The sequence below is a fragment of the Gossypium arboreum genome, chromosome 12 (genome assembly GCF_025698485.1).
Source record: "Gossypium arboreum isolate Shixiya-1 chromosome 12, ASM2569848v2, whole genome shotgun sequence".
Lineage (NCBI taxonomy): Eukaryota > Viridiplantae > Streptophyta > Magnoliopsida > Malvales > Malvaceae > Gossypium > Gossypium arboreum.
In genome coordinates, this window is record NC_069081.1 from 30286503 (window position 1) to 30307527 (window position 21025).

The window sequence follows — 21025 nt, forward strand, 5'->3', positions numbered from 1 at the left end:
GAACATTTTTTTTGTTTTCTTTCCCTCAACTCACGGCAATGGGGGATCACACACCTTCTCTCTTTTTTTTTTCCATTTCTTTATTCCTAACCTTAGTTTATTGTTTCCTCCCATAATGCACCAACAAAACATGTCCATGACATGTTTTGCCCATCATTCTTTGTCATGGCCGGCCACCACTTATAAAAAGAAGGGATATTTGACATGCAAGTCCTCCCTTTTGATTACATGCACTATTAGGTCCTTATAGATTAGCCTATCACATTTCAAAAGTGTCACACAAGTCCTAATAACTGAATTCACATGCAATCGACTAAATCGAAGCTTGAAATTTTCACACATTCATAAATACATATTCTAGACAATAAATCAAACATTTCGGTGACTCGGTTTAGCGGTCCTGAAACCACTTCCCGACTAGGGTCAATTTTGGGCTGTCACAGTTGAAGAGGTTCGGCCATGCATATAACTAGGCTAAGGTATGTTTGATGATGTTCCATGGGATGCATGCATGTTTTAGTTGGTAGCTTGAGTTCTACCTAGCCCATGGTCTAAATCTTGCTATGTGATGGAAATGACACTCGGCCATGGATACATCATTCTTGCTTTGTGTTGATGTCATTTACATGCTAAAAATGAAGCTTTGTAATGATGCATGTGATGGTGGATTGATGACTCTTGAATCTTCTTTTTAGCATTTTTGAGTGAGACATTAAGTTCTTTGTTTAACCATGACCAAAATTGAAATGGTATGGTGTTGTGATGCATTCGGCCATGGTAGAAAGTAGAGGAGAAATATGGTTGTTATTCACGTTATTTGAATGAGAAATGGTAGTAAGGTGAAGAGCAAATGTTAGTGTTTGATTTACTAGTGTGTATGTGTATATTAGCCGGGTTTTGAATTTGAAACAAAATAGTATGTAGTCGATACAAGCAACCATATTTGTAGGAAGTATTAAGCATATAATCGGCCTCAACCTAGACATGTATATTCGGCCACATGAAATAGATTTGTGTTGTATGTGTTCGGTTAGAGGCAAGCATATTGATGCTTTTATCTTGGCTTAGATAATCGGCTAAAAGAGAGTGTGGGCTAAAATGTTGAGTTTGATTCATGATTCCATATATATGTGACTCTAATGCCTAATGTATATATGGGCTAAGTACCTTGAGGTTCTCTTTGATGTTCAAATGAATTGTGTTAAATTGCTTAATGTGATTAAAAATGCGCATGACCATTGTGTATTTGAGCTAAAGGGTGGCCATATGACCTATTAAACTCCTTGTCATATTCGCCATAAGCTAGCATAATGAGACTTTAATAAGTTAAATTTGTTTGAATTAGCTCAAGAGCTTAGAGGACCACAGTTGGATAAAGGAAAGGAAAAAGTTATCGAATAGCCGCCGAAATCGTTCGACCACATCCGAGGTAAGTTTTCGAGTAATGGAACTTAGATTATGATTTGATTAGATCATGCTCTTTGTATGTGGCTAATGAGCCGAAATTGCAAGTGTGATAAGTGTCTTGTGTTTGAGCTTTGCTAATGAAAATGAAATACGGATGTGTCATGATTTATTGATAAATGTGCATGGTTATTCAAATGATGTCCGGGCTAAGTCCCGAAGGCTTTGTGCTAAGTGACTATATCCGGACTAAGATCCGAAGGCATTTGTGCGAGTTACTAATCCCGGGCTAAGCCCGAAGGCATTTGTGCGAGTTACTAAATCCGGGTTAAGTCCCGAAGGCATTTATGCGAGTTACTATAACCGGGCTATGTCCCAAAGGCATTTGAATGAGTAGCTATATCCGGTTAAATTCCAAAGGTACGTGATTTGGGAATGAGCAATCTTGCTGTAAAAATTTCAGTTAATACGCTTGTAAAATCCCAACAACGAGGTATGTTTCGTATGTGCATTGGAATAGTTGATTCCCTTCGAATAATATTCGCTCGATCGAGTAATGAGCTTCCAGTATTTGGCTAAGATGATCCCTTATGTATGAATATAGGGGTTGGAATATGAAGTAGGAATGATTTGAGAATATGTATATATGGAATCATCCATTTAGTTATATGAATGCTATACTTCAGTTGTACTTAAATTCTCTGCTCAAAACTTACTAAGCATTTAATGCTTACTCCGTTTGTGACACCCCTAATGTGACCCTAGTTGGAAAGTGGTTTCGGGACCATAAAACCGAGTCACAAAAATAATTAGATGTTATATTCTGTGCTTATTGTATGTGGAATTTGTATGTGTGAATATTTCGTGCCTTGATTTTATCAATTAGGTGCTAATTTATAAGAAAGGACCCATGTGATAGGACTTGAAAATGTGATAGGTGAAATTTAAAGTGGCCAAATAATGCATGAGTTATTGACATGAGGGACTTGCATGTCAAATGGACCACTTTTAATTTAGTGGCCGGCCATAATGATGGTTGATAGATATTATATGCATTTTATTTTAGCATGATAATAGTTAATGGCTTTATAGTATGGAAGAAAGAATAATTAAAAGAAGGGAAGAGTGATAGAAACAAGGCATGTTCATCCTTCTTAGCCCCATTGCCGTACCTAAAGAGAAGAAATGGAAGTTAAGGCATTTGGTCACCTTTAAGGAAAAAAAGGTAAGAGTGTGTTCATCTTCCTTACCTTCTTGAACAGCCGAAACAAAAAGGAAAGAGGAAGGAACTTGTCTAGGGCATTCGGCTATCTTGGAGGTTAAATAAGGTAGGAGTTCATGTTATTTCTATTGATTTTTATGAGAATCTAGCTAGTAGTCAAGCTCTTATTGCAACCCATATGTTGATTTTTCTTTAGTTTTGGTGACAAATTGTGCATACGGTATTATGGGGTAAATGCAAAAAGGATAGTGTTTTGATGTTTTGGATAGAAATATTAGAAAGGGGAAAATATGAGCTACCTAAATAGATATATGTGAATTTAAAAGATGGTATGAACAAATGTGGAGTTTTGCTAGTTTAGGATTATTCGGCCAAGTGTTTATGTGGTGGAAATTAAGTGTTAAATGAAATGAAAATGATATTATATGGGGGTATGTATATTCGGCCATATGAGTAAATATGATAGGTATGATTTGTGTTTTGGAGATGTGTTGTGATGTTGATTATATGATTCAAAAATGAGGTATGTTAATGATGAAATATAATCGGCCATGGAAGTAGCTCATTTTGGAAGTATGATTCGTGGATGTTTTAGAATTGGCCTAAGTGTTTTCGTCATTAACATATATATATATTGCCGAAGGTATGCCTGAGGAATTGGTTAAGTACATTGTTGTTAAATGCTTGTTGTTTTGTATAATTGTTGCCTAGCTACTAAATGAACTTAGGATATTATGGATAAGTTCAAGAGTGACAAAATTGAAATGAAGTAGGCTTGTGCCGAATGAGTTTAATGGCTAACGAAAATTGTTAAGTGCTTAGTTAATGTGCATATAAGTAAGTGAAGTTATGTTATGATAGAACTAAGTATGGCTAGTAAAGCCTATTTAGTTTTTTTGCTATGTTTGACCATAAATATGATACATATTTAAATCTATTGTTTTAGATATAGATTAAATGATATGTGATTGCCAAATGTGATTGTTAAGTGAATAATATTAGTTAAGTACTTAAGCAAATCTATTGTTTTACTTAAGCTTAAGCGCAAAGAGGATCAAAGTCGGATAGGGGAAAAGAGAAAGTAAACGAATAATGATATGTGATTGCCAAATGTGATTGTTAAGTGAATAATATTAGTTAAGTACTTAAGCAAATCTATTGTTTTACTTAAGCTTAAGCGCAAAGAGGATCAAAATCGGATAGGGGAAAAGAGAAAGTAAACGAATAGCAGTGGGTATCTAGTCGTCGACCACTTTCGAGGTAAGTTTTAAGTGATTAAACGTTGAGTAAATTCAATCATAATAGAACATAATGGGTTGATTTAATAAGATATGGTGTGGCCATGATATGTTTTAAACTCAAATGGTAAGTTCATAAGTGTTTGGACTTGGAAATTTAAGAGCAAATTGTAATAATTTGCTTAGGACAGCAGCAGTAACGTGATTTTAGAAAATCACCATAAATTATTGGCGTGGAATTATAGGCTGAATAAAATATGTAATCAAAGCTTAATTAGTCTAGTTTCTTATAAAAGAGGCCGTGTGAGCAAAGAAATTTCCTATAAAGAGATATTTAAAGTTGTGTGAGACGGTGTCAGAATGACTCCGAAATCCCTGTTCTGTTTTTAGAAAATCATTATAATTTGTACAAAAACGGTTATAAGACAAAATTTATATTCTTAGACTCCTTAATGAGTCTAGTTTCAAATGAAATCAAATAGAACACATTTTGAATTTTGTACAATGAGAAATTTGATTCGTAGTGAAGAGTGGTCAGATTAGTCAAACAGTGAAACAGGGGAAACTTTAAGAAAAATCTGGTGTTGATTGGCCAAACCTAAAATTCTGAAAATTTTAGGTATGGAAGATATATGAGTTTATATTCAGGGAAAATTAACGACAATTGATTTGGAGTTTTGTAGCTCCAGTTATAAATAATTTAGTGACTATTGCTCAGGAAAAATAGATTGTAGTGAATATATGATTTTGTTGTAAACATTAATGAAACTGTTTGAGTTGCTTATAAGCCATTGTTGAAATTGATGTACAAGGTAAATATATATATATGTGTGGTAAAGCCGAATGGCTAATATGAGACATGTATGAGATATGTATATGTGGTAAAGCCAAATTGCTAATATGAAATATGTATGAGGGATGTATATTTGGTAAAGCCGAATGGCTATTGTGCAATACGTAGGAGATGTGTATTTTGTGGCCGAATGATCAAATGTGAAAGGTGTGTATTATTAGATAATTGATGATGCAAATGAATTACAAATATGACAGTCGATGTGAATGTTGTAACATGTGATTAAATGTACATGAAACTTGGAAATATATTCCGGGTAAGACCCGATGACTACGTGTGGAGATTCTGTCCGGGTAAGACCCGATGACCACGTGTAGAGATTTTATCTGGGTTAAAACCCCGCAGGCTTTATGTGAGAATATTATCCTGATTAATGTTCGTAGGCTTCGTGCTCGTACTATATCCGAGCTTTAAAGACCCGACGGCTAAATGCTAGGATTCAAGTAAGACTTTGATATTGAGTATCTGTAATAAGTTACCATCAAATAAGTATTATGTATTTAAGATGTTCAGTCGTATTACTTACTCATCAATGGAATGATTTCGAGGTGAATTATCAATATCAAAGAGGTAGGTAATCGTGATTAATATTATAACTCCAAATATGAGAATGACCTAATTGGTAATGGTATGCTTGTATAATGAAGTATGTGATGAAATATTCTTATGTATTAATGCATATTCTGCCAAAAGCCTTATGATTTGAGTATGGGTCGGGTTCACTAGATGTGCCATTACAAGGTAAGGATTATGTCTTGTAAGTTTACGATATGTGATAAGGAATATGTCCGGTTCTTTATGTACCTACGGTAATTTAGTACTTGTCATGTTGAAATACTTAAAATATGGATGTGATTATGAACAAGTGGAAAGGATTATTGAAAGTTGAAAATTGATGAAGAATGTGCTTTGGGAATATTTGACCATCTAGGTCATTATTATTGAAAGTATATATGAGACAACCAAGTGATGCGTTTATTGATATTATAGTCCGAGATGAAGCTCTAGGTTAACCTCATCGAATAGTTGAAATGAATGACCAATGATAGTGAATGAGAACACTTTGTTTTGCTCAAAACTTACTAAGCATTAAATGCTTACTCCGTTTCTTTGATTCTCTGTCTTATAGATTTTGGCTCGTCAGCTACGAGACTCGGGATTGTCGAAGTCGAAATCGCCCACACTATCAAAGCCCTTTTGGTACACTTTTGGTTGAACTCTGAAAATGGCATGTATAGGACTACCCTTTTTGTTATTAGTCAAGTACTTTGGTGTTGTATATATTTGGATAGCCATGCGAAAATGGCTTATGTATTTTGAGCATAGTGGTATAATCATTTTGTATGTATACGGTTATTGAGAGGTGTGGATATACTTGGTAATGATGGGCCATGGGAATGGTTAATCATGATCATATTTTGTGCTATATATGCTAAAGGGCTAGTTGAATCATGGAAACTATGAAATAGGTAAAGTCTACCTTAAAGGCGATCTGACAGCAGCAGTGTTGTAAATTAGAAAAATCACTAAAAATAGTAGGAATGGATTTAAATAGTGAATAAATTATGTAATCTAACCTTGATGAATCTACTTTCATATGGAAGTAACAAAACGATCATATGAATAGTATAGTATGAGATGTTAAAGTTTTCGTGGATCAGGGCCAGAATGATTTCTGGATCCCCTGATCTGACTTTGGAAATTCCTTATAAATTAACCAGAGATAATTAGAAGTCATGACATATATGTAAAGATTCCTTTTTGAGTCTAGTTTCATTAGAAACAAACGGCATAAGTATTGAAGCCCTGTACAGGGAGATATATAAGTCGTAATGCATGAAGGTCAGAGCAGTCGAACCCTGAAACAGGAGAGACTTTAACTAATAAACTGTACTAATTGGCTTGACCAAACATTCTAGAAAAAAATATGTAGATGGATATATGAGTCTAGTTTCAGAAAAAATTTACGAAACTAGGTTTCGAGTTTTGGAACTCAAGATATGATTTTTAAGGCGACAGTGACGCAGTTAGCCAGCTTGTCTAGAAATTTTTTAAATGGACTGTGAAAGTAAATGAATTAAGTCTGTTAGCACCTCGTGTTCGACTCCGGAAACGGTCTCGGGTACGGGGTGTTACACCATTTCTTTGATTTTCTGTTTTATAGATTTTGGTTCTTCAGCTATCGGACTCGGGATTTTGAAGTCGAAGTCGCCCACACTATCAAAGCTCCTTTTGGTATACTTTTGGTTGAACTTTGAAATGGCATGTATAGGACTACCCTTTTGTTGTTGGTCATGTACCCTTCGGTTTTGTGTAAATTTGGATAGCCATACGAAAATGGCTTAAATATACTTTGATCATAGCATTATAATCGTTTTGTATGTTGTCCGTCGAGAGGTATGGAAATGTTGGTAACGGTTAGCCATGGGAATGGTTATTCATGATCACTTTTGGTATATGTATGACAAACTCTAGTTGATCCAAGGAGGATTATGAAATAGGTAAAGTTTACCTTAAAAATAGATGCTGGCAGCAGCAGTGATGTGGATGTGAAAAATAACTAAAAATAGTAGGAATGTAATTAAATAGTGAATAAATTATTTAATCGAACCTTGATGAATCTATTTTCATAGGAAAGTAACGAAACGTTCATATGAACAGTATAATATGAGATGTTAAGGTTTTCGTGAGACAGGGCCAGAACGGTTCCTGGATCCCCTAATCTGACTTTGGAAATTCATTATAAATTAACCAGAGACATTTAGAAGTCATGCCATATATGTATAGATTCCTTTTTGCGTCTAGTTTCTATAGAAACAAACGGCATCAGTATTGAACCCATGTACAGGGAGATATCCAAGTCGTAATGCATGAAGGTCAGTGTAGTCGCACCCTGTAACAGGGGAGACTTTAACTAATAAACTGTACTAATTGGCCCGACCAAAAATTCTAGAAAAAAATTTGTAGATGGATATATGAGTCTAGTTTCAGGGAAAAATTACGAAACTGATTTTTGAGTTTTGGAACTCAAGATATGATTTTTAAGGTGACAGTGACGTAGTTAGCCAACTGCCTGGAAATTTTTAAAATGGACTGTGAAAGCAAGTGATTTAAGTCTGCAAACCCCTCGTGTCCGGCTCCGGCAACGGTCTCGGGTACGGGGTGTTACACTACAGCACTCAGACACACGGTAGGCCACCAAATGGCACTATTGACCAATTTGGGTAAAAAATAGACAAAAACGAGACATTTTCACTTATTACCCTAAAACATGAAAATAACAAAAATAACAGAAAACCATGCTAAAAACTCTTTTTTTCTTGAGAAAAAACTCCTTAAGTATGTCAAAAAAACTAAAATTGCCACATCGATTTGTGGCAGATCAACTCCCCCATACACAAGTTTTTGCTTGTCCTCAAGCAAACATACAAAACATGCAAAAAGACGACCCTTAGACTAAATTAAGTAATTAAGTTATATAGTCGTACAATATCAAATTTGTATAATAATTACTTCACATGCACTTTAAGAATGATACTTAGCTAATTTACCTATTCTTAATGCAAACATTATTAGTTCAAGAAGTTAAAGTGTCAATAAAGGTAGATGTAATGTAAATGAACATGTGTAAAAATGTTATCCATCAAAATAAATTATACGAATCACTCATAGATATTTAAAGAGAATTATTCATGTTCTTTCCAACAAATACAAGCTATGTACAAATTAATGCATCGATGACTTATTCGTGTCCCAAAGGTCTTTTAAGCTTGTAATGTTTTGAGGTTGAGGTTGGTACGGTATAATAGCCCGACTTTGGGGCTAGTGGAAACAGTGGTTTCGGAACCACTAACTCGAGGTCGAGGAAATTATTTTTTATATTATTTTATTTTATGTATTGTAGCATGATTAGATAAGTACATGAAAATTTTGGTGAATTAATTTTAGCGATTGCTTGCTTAATTGCGAAAAAGGACTAAATCGCATAAAGTACAAAAGTCTTGAATTGTTAGCTAAAGGTGTTAAATTGCTATGAACCTTAATTTTGGGGTTTTTAAAGGGCAATTAGACCCTTTCCTAAGAGCTTGGCTGGCCATAAGGACCAATTTGGTCAAAAAGTCAAAAGTTTAGGTGGTTTGGTGACTTAATTGAATAAAATAAGACAAGATGACTTCATCCTTTCATTCTCTTCTCCTCCCACTGAAATTTTCAGCCATTAGAGGGGTTTTTGAGCTTCAAAATTTTAGCAACTCTAAGTCTTTGCAAGTAAGTGATTCTCATAAGTTCTCTTAATGATGTTTACATTTTTGGACCCCTTGAAGCAGAGCTTTCAAATTAGAGGACTAGTTTGCAAGACAGACAAGAGCCTAGGGTTTTACCATGAAAGTATGTGTGTTGATAACTGAAATTTTATGGAAGAATATGAGTCTTAGATGGGTAATAAACAACTTTTGTGAAGGGATTTCTCATGAAAACCCTATTAGGGACTATTTTGTATAAGTTGTAAAATAGATGATAAATGTGTGAAATAGTGGAAATTTTGGATTTCTATAAGAGTAAAAAGGGTTTGACTAGGCTTATTATATGAAGAAGTCCGATAAAAATCGATTTTCGGGCATAGGGGTAAAATGGTCATTTTGTGAAAGTCTAAGGGCAAAATGACTATTTTGCCCAATTATGAAATTTGAGTGTATAAATCGATGTGCTGATGAAATAAATAAATTTTATTAATTTAGGTCAAGAGAAATATGATTCGGGTCTTGATTGGGGTAAGAATAAATTTTACGAGAATTAAGCTTATCTTCATCATTTTGTATCGAGGTAAGTACATATGTAAATAATGTGTTAACAAAACTTACTTAAAAATACCTTGATGATATACATGTGCAATTAGCTTATTGTGGTTATGTATCTAAAGTTTAAATTGTTGCCATGAATGTGTAAATGACATGTTCTTCGAGTATAATATGTTGCGAGCAAATGTGATGCTATTCGGTTAAACATAAAATCCCGTTCAACCCTGGATATAGCATAGGATACGAAGGAGCATGTCATGAAAATTATATGGTCTGAACTCATGAGTTGAGTCTGAGTTCATGAGATAAATTTTATAAGTAACGTGGGACCGGGTACTAGCTTTGTATACAGGCCCGTGAGTGACTCAATGAGCGAACATTACATAATAGCCATGAGGTCCGGGTCCTTACTTGATAAAAAGGCCTGTGAGTAGCTCAAATGTGAGCACATCATAGTATTCCTATGTATTCCGAGCATTCAACGGGTAATGCAAAGATTTAGTTGGTGAAAATTTGATGAGGTACGTAGACTGAACTCATGGATAAAGCCTGAGTCGATGATGAGATGTCTTTAAGCATATATGAATTAAAGGAAGAATAAGATCAAGAAGTCTAAGTGACTCAAATCTTTTATGCATGTCAATTTGTTGTTTGATAAATATGTTTTCTCTTAATTACACTTTATTTGCATATATGTACTTACTAAGCTTACATGCTTACCTTCTTTTCTTTTCTTTCCTTATAGTGCCACCAAGCTCGTATCGGGGGTCCAGTAACGTCAAAAGCTTCGATCACACTATCACTCAAGACCTTGGTATAGTTAGTTTAATTGTTTTGTTTACTGGCATGTATAGGGACTCGAGTCTTTTGTTTAGTGTTTTGTTAAGTAGCCAAAATGTGTTGGCTCATATGTGATAATGATACTCATTTTGTATAGGGCATATATTTTGGATAATGTTAATTATTATTTAATGTGATGATGCAAATTCCTAATGGTTATGGTTGTTTTGGTTATACATATTATGTTGGTATTGAACTTGGTTGATCTTATATAAATAGGTGTTTGTAAGGGTGGCAAAGAGGCTTGGTAAATAGCCTCATTTTGTCCATACGGGTAGACACATAGGCATGTGTTTAGACCGTGTGTGACACACGGTCAGCCCCATGGGCGTGTTGTTCAGCCGTGTGTCCCCTGCACGTAAAAATTTCAAGTTAGTATGCATGGTAATAACCACATGGGCAGAGACACGACCGTGTGTCTCATCCTTGTGAAGGACACGACCCAGTACACGGGCGTGTGCCTTGGCCGTGTGACATTATGAGCATGCTGACGTCAGAAATAGAATGTCCATGTTTTTGCACACGGGCTAAGACACGGGCGTGTCGTGGCCGTGTGAGGGACAAGGGCCAATGACACTGGCGTGTGTCTGGCCGTGTGAAAACCCCTGTAGGTGTGAATTAGAAATTAATTGTAACACCCCAAACCCGTGACCGTCACCGGATTTGACCACGTGGTGTTACCGGGCTTACTTCCCTTATTTCTCTCTTTGAAATAATTGATTTCTGTTCCAGGTAGGCTAGCTAACTGCGTCACTGTCACCTTAGAAATCATATCTCGAGTTCCAGAACTCGAAAATCAGTTCCGTAAATTTTCCCTGAAACTAGACTCATATATCCATCCCTGGATTTATTTCTAGAATTTTTGGTCGGGCCAATTGGTACAGTTTATTAGTTAAAGTCGCCCATGTTACAGGGGTCGACTACACTGACCTTCACGCATTACGACCTGCATATCTTCTCGTACAGGGCTTCAATGCTCATGTCGTTTGTTTCTAATGAAACTAAACTCAAAGGGGAATCTTCACATATAAGGCCCGACTTCTAATTCCTTCTGGATAATTTATGGTAAATTTTCAAAGTCGAGACAGGGGATCCAGAAACCGTTCTGGCCCTGTTTCACGAGAACTTTAATATCTCTCAGTATACTGCTCATATGGTCGTTTCTTTTCGTCCATATGAAAATAGATTCATTAAGGTTCAATTTCATAATTTATTCACTATTTAACTCTACTTATACTATTTTTAGTGATTTTTCAATCTCAGATCACTGCTGCTGTCCGCAACAGTTACTGCAGTAGACTATGCCAATTTCATGAATCTTTCCTTGGCCTTACTAATCATCCATCATACATGACACAAATTATGGCCACCTTATCAAAATTAAAGTTTCTAAGACTCGTGGCTATAGGTTCTAGCATCCCACTCAACGACCACATAGGCCATTTTCACATGGCTTAAAGTTTACAACCCACAATTTAACAAAACATAATAGCCTATACATGCCAAATGTTCTCCTAGTTCAACGACGAAGATAATACCAAAAGATTTCCAGCCGGTGTGATGACTTCAACGACGGTTCCGAGCACGCAACAATACGAGTCCAAGAGACCTAAAATGGGTGACAAGAAAACACCGAGTGAGTTTATAACTCAAGAAGTCATAAGCATTCATCAACCATCCATTAATAAAATTTTCACAACATCAAACAATAAACGAGGCTAGGTACTTCATCCATATCGAAACTATACCATAATTCCTCGGACCTTTCGGTTCAATCTCATACCAAGTCATACATCCACATTTCATATTCTATACAATAAGATATTTGAGGCATTTTTTACACACCAACTCATTCACACCACAATCATACAATTGCAATCATCACATAGATTTAAAGCTTACCAAGCTCAACCCCGAGCATGAACGTATTGCCTATTCGTCATGAGCTCAAGGTACTTACCCGATCTGCTGTCCGGGATTAACTCGATAATGTCGCACACTCAGTGCCAATTGTAACGCAAGAGCATATAGTGAATCCGCACACTTAGTGCTATATATTTTCAGCTCGCACACTTAGTGCTATATAATTTTCAGCTCGCACACTTAGTGCTATATATTTTCAGTTCGCACACTTAGTGCTATATATTTTCAGTTCGCACACTTAGTGCTGTACAATTTTTAAACCCGCACACTTAGTGCCAATCTTGTCACCGTGTCCATTTATACCCGCACACTTAGTGCCGAGACCAATACCTTATGCATGTTGCGGCCTTTATACATTCAACCATGGCATCATTCCATACACATACATTTTCATTTACACATCAACTCATTTAAACACAATTGCGTATATATTATGGTCATTTACATCAACACCAAATATATGCTTAATGACTTACCTTGTTTTGGGTAGAACGGTTCCAATTGCTACTCGCTTGCTTTCTCCTTTCCTTTGTCCGATTTAGTTCCCTTTGCTCTTGAGCTAAATCAAACAATTTACCTCTCCATCAAACACAAACATACGGCATTCACATACATTATTATGATTATTGCGAATACTTAACACAACTAAGCTGAAAATTTACTCAATCTCATCTTAATTTATTGCTACTTATTTATCCAAAATTTCCAATACAAGGTATTTAACACCTATGCCCATTTATACCCCCATATGGCCGAATGTATGTATATATGTATATATATATACAATGTCAACTATAACATCTTTTAAGCACCTAATTTCACCTTATGAACACTTAATCAATTTTTTCCTAATCTAGCATATATTTTCACATCCATTGTATCATCATGTAAAATCACATATAACTCATATAGGTGCAAGGTCAATTTCAAGGTGTCCATAACCATCCAAAACACAAAATTTAACTATCATGCAAGAAGCATAAACCATGCTCATGAGCATGCCATGGCCGAATACATCACACACCATACTCCTTATAATTTTGGTCATGGTTAAACAAAGGACTCAATGCCCTACTCAAGAATACTAAAAGAAATTTTCAAGAGTAGTCAATCCATCATTGCATGCATCATTAGCAAGCTTCACACTTAGCATGCAATGGCTTCAACACAATATCAACCTTGGCCAAATACCATTTCTATGGCATAACAAGGATTTGAACCATGACTAACCATGAACATCAAGTTAGCAACTATAACATACATGAATCTCATGACACAACCTCATACATACCTTAATCTTGATGCATGTATAGCCAAATCTCCTTCTAGATCTCTTCTAAACCAAAAATGGAGCAAAATCCTATCTTCTTCCTTAGTATTTTCGGCCAAAAGGAAAGAACAAGGATGAACAAATTTTTTCTTTGCTTTTCTTTCACTCACGGCACAAAGGGGGGAAGGATGAGCAAATTTTGATTTTTTGTTTCTCTTCCTACATGCTTAATTTTTTATCATTTCCTCATCATCCATTAACAAAACATGTTTCAACATGTTTTCTTTGCCCATAAACCATGTCATGGCCGCCACTAAGCTTCCTTTGGGGAAATTTGACATGCAAATCCTTTATTTTTGCATGCATTATCAACTAGTCATCACACATTTCCCCATCATACTTTCAAAGTTTACTACTAGGTCCCTTCTAGTGAAATTCACATTTATAACTCTAAATCGAAACATCAAAAATGTCACACATGAATTAACACATATCATAGGCATCAAAATAAATTTTAAATTATTTTTATGCCTCGGTTTTGTGGTCCCGAAACCACATCCCGTCTAGGGTCAATTTTGGGCTGTCACATTAATTCTACACAAGTGCGGGACACGAGCGTGTTCCAGGGTGCTTAGGACGTGTGAGCCACATAGGCCATCAGCACGACCATGTTGAGTTGGTCATACGGGCATGTTGCCCTTCCATACGGGCGTGTGCCCTGTTTTAAGGACAAAATTTTTATAGTCGGTTTAAGGACCTGGCATAGTCCCGAATAGTTTTCAACGGTCGATTTGAGGCTCGTAGCCTATAATAACAAGTTTAAGGTAGATAGTGAAAAAAATTTAAGTTTAAATTGAGTCTCGGCGACTTGAGATTGGTTGTATGCATGAGATCAAGTTAGGTAATGCCTTGTACTCCTCCTCGACGTGGGTTACGGGTATAGGGTGTTACATTTAGTGGTATTAGAGCTACGATTTAGTCGGTTCTTGAATAACGTAGCGTGTGTATGAGTTTAGATATACATGCCATAAATAAAATTGTGATAGTGTGACGGCTCCTGACCTTTTTAAATATGTTTTCTTATAGTAATAGATCTTGATCGAACTATGGCAGATGAATAAAAAGTAACGCACCGGCTTCTATTAAAAGAGCGGTGCCATCTAATAATCGACCTCCCACGGTTAGTTAAGAAGGAGGAGAAGGGGCTCGAGAGGCCTTTCTCCACATAATGAATGAGTGGTACACAGAGTTCGTCCGAGCGAACCCGAATGCTCAACCCCTTCCACCCCCACCTATCCCTCAACCTGTCCCCGTAGTACCTTAGGGTACAGACTTTGAGAGACGGAATAGAGCTCCAGTGGATAAGATCCAGAAGTATGGAGCCGAGGAGTTCCGTGATAATAGAGATGATGACCCTGAAAAGGCAAAATTCTGGTTAGAGAATACCATCAGGGTATTCGATGAATTATCTTTCACTTCTGAAGAATGTTTGAAGTGTGCCATATCATTGTTGAGGGACTCGACATATTACTGGTGAAAGACGTTAGTCTCAGTGGTGCCTCACGAAAGGGTCACATGAAAGTTCTTTCAAGAGGAATTCTAGAAGAAATACATCAGTGAGAGGTTTATAGACCAAAAGCGTAAAGAATTTCTCGATTTGAAGCAAGGCCGCATGATGGTTAATGAATATGAAAGAGAATTCATTCGACTCAGTAAGTATGCTCGGAAGTGTGTATCCTCCGAGGCTAAGATATATAGAAGGTTCGAAGACGGACTCAATGAGGACATTAGATTGTCAGTGGGTGTCCTTGAGTTGAAAGAGTTCGTGGCACTTGTTGATCGGGCCTGTAAAACCAAGGGATTAATCAAGGAAAAGAAGAAAATCGAAGCTAAAACTAGAGATGAAAGGAAGAGGCATGCGAGCAAGCCGTTTCCATCTCAGTCTAAGAAATCCAGAAACGTATACTCTCGTTCCCACGCATTTGCGGGACATTCTCACTGAGATCGTAAGAAGCAAGATTCAGATTTTAAGTCTCGAACGATATCAGTAGTGAGTGTGGGCAATGTTAGACCTTCTAAACCAGAACGCCAACATTGTGGTCGAAATCATTTCGACAAGTGTAGGATGAACGACGGATCTTGTTTCTGATGTGGTTCTCAAGATCACTTTATTAAAGATTGCCTCGAGATGACTGACAAAGAGAAATTTCAAGGTACAAGGCCAAGCGGCACAAATTTTAAAGGAAGGCCTCAGAAGAATGTGAGAGCTGGGGCTGGCAGTAAGAATGTGACGAGAGACACCGCCGTAAGGTCTGAAGCTAGGGCTCCGGCTAGAACCTATGCCATACGTGCACATGAAGATGCATCTTCTCCTAATGTGATCACTGGTACATTTTCTCTTTACGATAATACTATTATTGCTTTGATTGACCCTGGCTCTACTCATTCATATGTGTGCATGAAGTTGGTGTTTAACATGAATATGCCTGTTGAGTCTACGGAGTTTATGATTAAAGTGTCGAACCCATTAGGCAAATATGTGATAGTCGATAAGGTATATAAGAAATGTCCTTTGGTAGTTAAGGGTCATTGCTTTCCGGCCGATTTGATGCTGTTACCATTTGATGAGTTTGATGTCATTTTGGGTATGGACTGGTTGACATTCCATGATGCTGTAGTAGACTATAAACAAAAGGCTATTAAATTGAAATGCAAAAATGGTGAAACCCTTTGGATTGAATTAGGTGAATTGGGAAACTTGCCTATTGTAATATCTACAATGTCTACCTAGAAATGTTTGAGGAAAGGATGTGAAGCTTATTTGGCTTTTGTAATGAATACAAAAGAATCAAAATTGAAGGTTGAGTCAGTGCCGGTTGTAAGTGAGTATGTGGATGTATTCTCAGAAGAATTGCCTAGGTTACCCCTTGATAGATAGGTTAAATTTGGCATAGAGCTAATACTAGGGACCACGCCTATTTCGATTGCTCCGTATCAGATGGCTCTGACTAAGCTGAGAGAACTAAAGTCACAGTTACAAGAATTGACCGACAAAGGTTTCGTGAGACCAAGCTTTTCATCATGGGGTGCTCCGGTGTTATTTGTGAAAAAGAAAGATGGATCTATGAGGTTGTGTATAGATTACCGGTAGTTAAATAAGAGAACGATGAAGAACAAATACCTGTTGCCGTGAATTGACGACTTGTTTGACCAACTGAAGGGAGTAGCATGATTTTCTAAAATAGACTTGAGATCAGGTTACTACCAACTGCAAGTTAAAGAGGCAGATGTGCCTAAAACCACTTTTAGGACGTGGTATGGCCACTATGAGTTTCTCGTCATGCCTTTCGGTTTAACAAATGCCACTGTCGTGTTTATGGATTTAATGAATAGAGTATTTCAGCCATAACTAGATAAGTTTGTAGTTGTATTCATAGATGATATCCTGATCTACTCTAGAGACAAGGTAGAACATGTCGAACACTTGAGAACCGTTTTACAGACTCTGAGGGATAATTAGTTGTATGCCAAATTTAGCAAAAATGAGTTTTGGCTTAGAGAAGTCAGCTTTTTAGTGCCATATTATTTCGAGTGATGGTATTAGGGTTGATTCCAGCAAGGTTTCTGCTATTGTTGAATGGAAACCGTCAAGTAATGTGACTGAAGTTAGAAGCTTTCTAGGGTTGGCCGGTTATTACAGGAGTTTTGTAAAGGATTTCTCTATGATTGCAACTTCCATGACAAGGTTGCTGCAAAAAGGAGTTAAGTTTGAATGGTCGGATAGGTGTCAACAGAGTTTCGAGAAGTTGAAGATGATTGTTGACTAAGGCTCCCGTGCTAGTACAACCTGAATCAGGAAAAGAATTCGTGATTTATAGCGATGCTTCTCTAAATGGGTTGGGATGTGTACTTATGCAAGAGGGCAAAGTTATGGCCTATGCCTCGAGACAATTGAAACCTCACGAGAAGAACTATCCAATACACGATTTAGAGTTGGCTGCCATAGTATTTACTTTGAAGATATGGCGACATTATTTGTTTAGGGAAAGATGTCATGTATACACCGATCATAAAAGCCTTAAGTACTTGATTACCCAAAACGATTTAAATCTGAGGCAACGGAGATGGTTGGAACTATTAACAGATTATAAGTTGATTATAGATTACCATCCGAAAAAAGCGAACGTGGTCGCCGATGAATTAAGTAGAAAATCGTTGTTTGCTTTGAGAGCAATGAATGCCCTTAACCTTGTCGAAGGATGGTTCGGTTCTAGCAGAGTTAAAAGCTAGACCGACGTTTCTTCAAGAAATTTTTGAGGCTTAGAAGAATGATAGCAAAATTTTATCCAAGAGAACCCAGTACGAGTCGAATGTTGAATCAGATTTTTGGGTCAGTTTCAACGGTTGTTTGAGATTCTGGGATAGGATTTGTGTTCCTAAAGACATCGAATTGATTTAGAAGATTTTAGATGAGGCACATAGTGGTTGTTTATCAGTACACCCTGGAAGTACGAAATGTACAATGACTTAAAGAAAATGTATTGGTGGCCAGGGATGAAAAGAGATATTTCAGAGTTCGTATTCAAATGCTTAGTATGTCAACAAGTGAAGGCCGAACACCAAGTACCTTCGGGTCTACTTCAGCCTATTACGGTCCTCGAATAGAAGTGGGATCGAATTACTATGGATTTCGTGACCGGTTTGCTGGTAACCCCCAAAAAAAGGATGCTGTTTGGGTTATTGTGGATAGGCTAACAAAGTCGGCACATTTTATACTAGTGCGTACTGACTACTCCCTTGAGAGATTGGCTAACTTGTACGTTTTTAAGATTGTGAGACTACACAGGGTACCCTTGTCGATTATTTCGGATAGGGAACCGAGATTTACCTCGAGGTTTTGGAAAAAGTTACAAAAGGCTTTGGGAAAAAAGTTGAATTTTAGTACGATTTTCCACCTGCAGACTGATGGCTAATCAGAGAGAGTAATTCAGACCTTAGAAGACATGCTCTGATGTTGTGTATTGGAATTTCAAGGCAGTTGGGAAAAGTATTTGTCACTAGTGGATTTTGCTTATAATAACAACTTTCAGTCGAGTTTAAAGATGGCACCTTATGAAGTGTTGTATGGGCGTAAGTGCCGAACGCCTTTGTAGTGGACTGAACTTAGAGAAAGTCAGATTCACGAGGTCGATTTAGTCAAGAAAACCAAAGAAAAAGTTAAGGTGATTCGTGATTGTTTAAAGGCCTCTTTGAATAGACAGAAATCCTAAGCAGATTTGAAACGAAAAGAGATCGGGTTTCAAATTGATGATAAGGTATTTCTAAAAGTATCTTCATGGAAAAAGGTTCTTAAATTTGGTAAAAAAGAAAAACTGAGTCAACGTTTTATTGGACCATATAAAGTGATTGAGAAAATCGAGCAAGTAGCCTATCGGTTAGCCTTTCCATCGGAATTGGAAAAGATCCATGACGTATTCTATGTGTCCATGCTACATCGATACCGTTCAGACCCTTCACATGTGATTTCTCCGACTAAAGTAGAGATTAGATCGCATATGTCTTATAGTGAGGAACCTGTTAGGATCCTAGCTCGAGAAGTTAAGCAACTGAGAAATAAGAGCGTTCCCCTTGTGAAAGTGTTATGGCAGATATAGGGGGTTGAAGAGGCCACATGGGAACCAGAAGAAATCATGAAAAGCCAATACCTAAACCTTTTTACCGGTAAGATTCTCGAGGACGAAAATCCCTAAAGGGGGAGAATTGTAATAGCCCGATTTTTGGGCTAGTCGGAACAGTGGTTTTGAAACCACTAAACCGAGGTCGAGGAAATTATTTTTTTATATTATTTTATTTTATGTATTGTAGCATGATTAGATAAGTACATGAAAATTTTGGTGAATTAATTTTTGCGATTGCTTACATAATTGCGAAAAAGGACTAAATCGCATAAAGTACAAAAGTCTTGAATTATTAGCTAAAGGTGTTAAATTGCTATGAACCTTAATTTTGGGGTTTTTAAAGGGAAATTAGACCCTTTCCTAAGAGCTTGGCCGGCCATAGGGAACAATTTGGTCAAAAAGTCAAAAGTTTAGGTGGTTTGGTGACTTAATTGAATAAAATAAGATAAGATGACTTCATCCTTTCATTCTCTTCTTCTACCACCGAAATTTTCAGCAATTAGAGGGGTTTTTGAGCTTCAAAATTTTAGCAACTCTAAGCCTTTTCAAGTAAGTGATTCTCATGAGTTCTCTTAATAATTTTTACATTTTTGGACCCCTTGAAGCATGAGCTTTCAAATTAGGGGACTATTTTGCAAGACAGACAAGAGTCTAGGGTTTTACTGTGAAAGCATGTGTGTTGATAACTAAAATTTTATGGAAGAATATGAGTCTTAGATGGGTAATAAACAACTTTTGTGAAGGGATTTCTCATGAAAACCCTATTAGGGACTATTTTGTATAAGTTGTAAAATAGATGATAAATGTGTGAAATAGTGGAAATTTTGGATTTCTATAAAAGTAAAAAGGGTTCGACTAGGCTTATTATATGAAGAAGTCCGATAAAAATCGATTTTCGGGCATAGGGGTAAAATGGTCATTTTGTGAAAGTCTAAGGGCAAAATGACTATTTTGCCCAATTATGAAATTTAAGTGTATAAATCGATGTCTTGATTGAAATAAATAAATTTTATTAATTTAGGTCAAGAGAAATATGATTCGGGTCTTGATTGGGGTAAGAATAAATTTTACGAGAATTAAGCTTATCTTCATCATTTTGTATCGAGGTAAGTACATATGTAAATAATGTGTTAACAAAACTTACTTAAAAATACCTTGATGATATACATGTGCAATTAGCTTATTGTGGTTATGTATCTAAAGTTTAAATTGTTGCCATGAATGTGTAAATGACATGTTCTTCGAGTATAATACGTTGCGAGCAAATGCGATGCTATTCGGTTAAACATAAAATCCTGTTCAACCCTGGATATAGCATAGGATACGAAGGAGCATGTCATGAAAATTATATGGTCTGAACTTATGAGTTGAGTCTGAGTTCATGAGATAAATTTTATAAGTAACGTGGGACCGGGTACTAGCTTTGTGTACAGGCCCGTGAGTGACTCAATGAGCGAACGTTACATAATAGCCATGAGGTCCAGGTCCTTACTTGATAAAAAGACCCGTGAGTAGCTCAAATGTGAGCACATCATAGTATGAGGTAGCCCTAACTATCTGTATGGCATTTATATGAAAATTCCCTACGTATTCTTATGTATTCCGAGCGTTTTCCTATGCTTATTCTTCCTTTAATTCATATATGCTTAAAGACATCTCATGGTATAGTAACGTCAAAAGCTTCGATCACACTATCACTCAAGACATTGGTATAGTTAATTTAATTGTTTTGTTTACTGGCATGTATAGGGACTCGAGTCTTTTGTTTAGCGTTTTGTTAAGTAGCCAAAATGTGTTGGCT